Here is a 3,839-nt window from a genome sequence, read left to right on the forward strand (position 1 = left end):
TACCTGTGCTGTGAAAAATGTCTGTCCTTTTTTGTATTTGGTGGTGAGCTAACATAAATATATGTGGTGTTTTCGCTGTAAAACATTTTTTTTAAATCGGACATGTTGACTGGATTCACAAGATGTGTATCTTTCATTTGCTGTATTGGACTTGTTAATGTGTGAAAGTTAAACATTTCTAAAAAATAGCTTTTGAATTTCGCGCTCTGCCTTTTCAGTGGAATATGGGAGGAGTTCCGCTAGCGGAACGCCGGAGCCAGACAGGTTAACAGACATACCCTCTCCCTTCAGCACTCAAATTCAGTGGACACCTCTGATGAAGTCTGACGAGTTGACATTTGCAGGGCATGGGAACAATTAATACATTTAAAAATGACCGCTCTTGCCCGGAAATGTGTCACTCGTTCATCCCACGGTTGTGTTTTCAGTCATCCTGACTTATATGCACAACAGTCAATTATGATTGCATTTAATATCTTGGACAACGCATCCCCAGACATTGAATGTTAGCCACCCTACTATATCAAGTAAATCGACAATTACAATGTGTAAGTGTGATGTCAGGGAAAGTTATGTGAGCAAGTTAACGTTTCCAAAAGCTAACCAAACAAAATCATTACTTTTATGATACGTGTTTGAGCCGTCATGTGCATTAGTAGCACAATTTAACTTATTTACATTTGTTTTTGCTTACACTTGTATGTTGACTTCTCCATATAAAATGTTGGTTTTAAGTTTTGGCTGACATGTCTTAGCGGATGCATGCATGAATTGAATTATGGGGCGTTTCAGGCCCGGAGGGAACATAATTGTACACTCGCAAATTTGATCAAAAACGAAGGCCGAGGGGCTTATGTTGCCAACTTCCCTTGCTTGACTAATCATTTGGACCAGCGATAAAGATGGCCGCGGGGATTCCCCCAAGGGCGTAAGGTGAGAGTAAATGGAGGAGGATGTCTTTTATGAGTTTGAAACAGCCTTCGGCTGACACACACTATCCCCTCAACCCTCAAATGAAGTGGACATTTCTGATGATGTATCATGACATCTGACGAGTATACACTTGCAGGGCGAGGGAGGAAGGATTTTTAAATTGATCACCCTTGGCTGGAAATTCGTCACTCGTTCATCCCACGATGATTGTGTTTTCAGCCACCGGTAGCTTGTGGGTGCTTTATATGTGCTACAGTCAATTATGATTACATGTCTAATTATATTAACTTTATAATTATTAATATACACCTACTGTATGATAGCTAGCAAATTTATTAGCTAACTAATGTTAGCCTGCCTAGCAACTTCTAAAGGAAAATGTTTTATTTCTACAATTTCCAAAAGCTAACCAAACAAAAACATCATTACTTTTATGAGACGTATTTGTGCATTAGTAGCCAAATTTCTAACTTATTTACATTCGTTTTTTACTTACACTTGTATGTTGACTCCATATTGACGTTGAGGTTTTAAGTTTTGGCAGACTTTTCTTAGCGGATGTTAGTGGTGGGACTTTCGCGAACGAGTCAGCTCTAATAGGCTAACCACACCGCTCGCGCACGTTGCAAAATACATTTTGAAATCTATGTTATTCAATTGCACCCACACTGCTTGCGAGCGTCTGCGTTGCCAAGGGCTAAAATAGAACTCCGTTCTATTTCTGATGCAGATCGCGCTGCAAGTCCTGCCTCTCCCATCTCCTCATTGGTTTATAGAAGCAGGTACCCATGTGCCATCTCCTCATTGGATATACCCACGTGGGTGATTGAAAGATGAACTGTGTTGCCGGTCGGTGTAGTAATACTATGAAAGTTTAAATGCCAATCACCATATCAGTTCAAAGATGAAAAAACCTGGAAGGAGGAAAGATGACTAGAGATTATTCGGTTGACCGTTTTATATGTGGATTAATTGTCGGAGTAGAGGACATTGTGCATTTCAGGTGAAATAACAACTCAATGGTTTATATCCCAGGACAAATTAGCTAGCAACAGAAAGCTAGCTAAATAGGCCAAATTAGCTAGCAAGTGCAAGCTAACTAGCTAAATTGCCATAAATGTTTAATGCTTTTTGACCTGTTCCCAAATTAACGCAATTGGTTTAGAGTTTGTTTTGATATTTTAACCTGCGTGACGTGATCGCTTTTGGTGCAGGGGGACAAAATAAATGTATGCACGATGGCGCACGTGCGCAGCCGGTTTGGGTTCCGTGTAAGAACCAGCTCTTGTAGGTGAAACTTGGGAGCCTGCTCGCATATCAGAAGACCCAAATCTATTTATAAAAATATGAAAAATTAAGATACGAATAATCAAAAGATTGAAATGAATAGAATGAACTAACTTAAAGAACAAAAAAATAAACAAAACAATATAGGCCTAAATGCTCAAGCGCACACACATTCGTTCTGATTGTCTGCTCAGACTAACAGCCTCACTTGTTGTTCCTGTCAATCAGACACGCAGCTTCAACCAATGAACCAAAGATGCGCGAGGGAGGGCCGAGCCAACTCACTCACAGTCAAACACTTAGCAGCCGAAGAGAGAGAGGAAGGACAGCTGTGAAAACAGCTGGAAATGAGTAGGAAGCACAGTAGCATTTGAACTTCTTTGGGATAGGGGGCAGCATTTTCACTTTTGGATGAAAAGCATGCAGAGAGTAAACTGCCTGCTACTCAGACCCAGTTGCTAATATATGCATATTGTTAGTATAGTTGGATAGAAAACCCTCTGAAGTTTCTAAAACTGTTTGAATGATGTCTATGAGTATAACAGAACTCATATGGCAGGCGAAAACCTGAGAAAAATCCAACCAGGAAGTGGGAAATCTGAGGTTTGTAGTTTTTCAACTCATCGTCTATCGAATATACAGTGTCTATGGTGTCATATTGCACTTCCTAAGGCTTCCACTAGATGTCAACAGTCTTTAGAACCTTGTTTGATGCTTCTACTGTAAAGGAGGGGGGAATGGGAGCTGAATGAGTCAAAGGTCTGCCAGAGTGGCATGAGCTGACCACGTGCGTTCATGTGAGAGCGACCTGCGTTCCATTGCAATTCTAAAGACAAAGGAATTCTCCGGTTGGAACATTATTAAAGATTTATGTTAAAAACATCCTAAAGATTGATTCTATACATCGTTTGACATGTTTCCACGGACTGTAACGAAACTTTTCGACTTTTCGCCTGGACCTAGTGATCGCGCGTCATGAATTTGGTTTTGTCAAGGCACGAACAACAAGGAGGTATTTGGACATAAATGGACTTTATCGAACTAAACAAACATTTATTGTGGAACTGGGATTCCTGGGAGTGCATTCTGATGAAGATCATCAAAGGTAAGTGAATATTTTTAATGCTATTTCTGACTTCTGTTGATTCCGCAACATGGCGGGTATATGTTTGGCTTGTTTTGGTCTCTGAGCGCCGTACTTTTTTGAAATCTGATAAAGAGGTTGCATTAAGGAGAAGTATATCTATAATTCTATGCATAATACTTGTATCTTTTATCAAAGTTTATTATGAGTATTTCTGTAAATTGATGTGGCTCTGTGCAAATTCACAGGATGTTTTGGAGGCAAAGCCAAATGTAAACTGAGGTTTTTGGATATAAATATGAACTCGATCGAACAAAACATACATGTATTGTGTAACATGTTGTCCCGGGAGTGTCATCTGATGAAGAATATCTGTCACGACTTCCGCCGAAGTCGGCCCTTCTCCTTGTTCGGGTGGTGTTCGGCGGTCGACGTCACCGGCTTTCTAGTCGCCATCGATCCACTTTTCAGTTTCGTTTTGTTTTGTCTGTATTATACACACCTGTTTTCAATTCCCCAATCATGTTCCCTATTT

This window comes from Salvelinus fontinalis, chromosome 1 (assembly GCF_029448725.1).
Source record: "Salvelinus fontinalis isolate EN_2023a chromosome 1, ASM2944872v1, whole genome shotgun sequence".
Classification (NCBI taxonomy): domain Eukaryota; kingdom Metazoa; phylum Chordata; class Actinopteri; order Salmoniformes; family Salmonidae; genus Salvelinus; species Salvelinus fontinalis.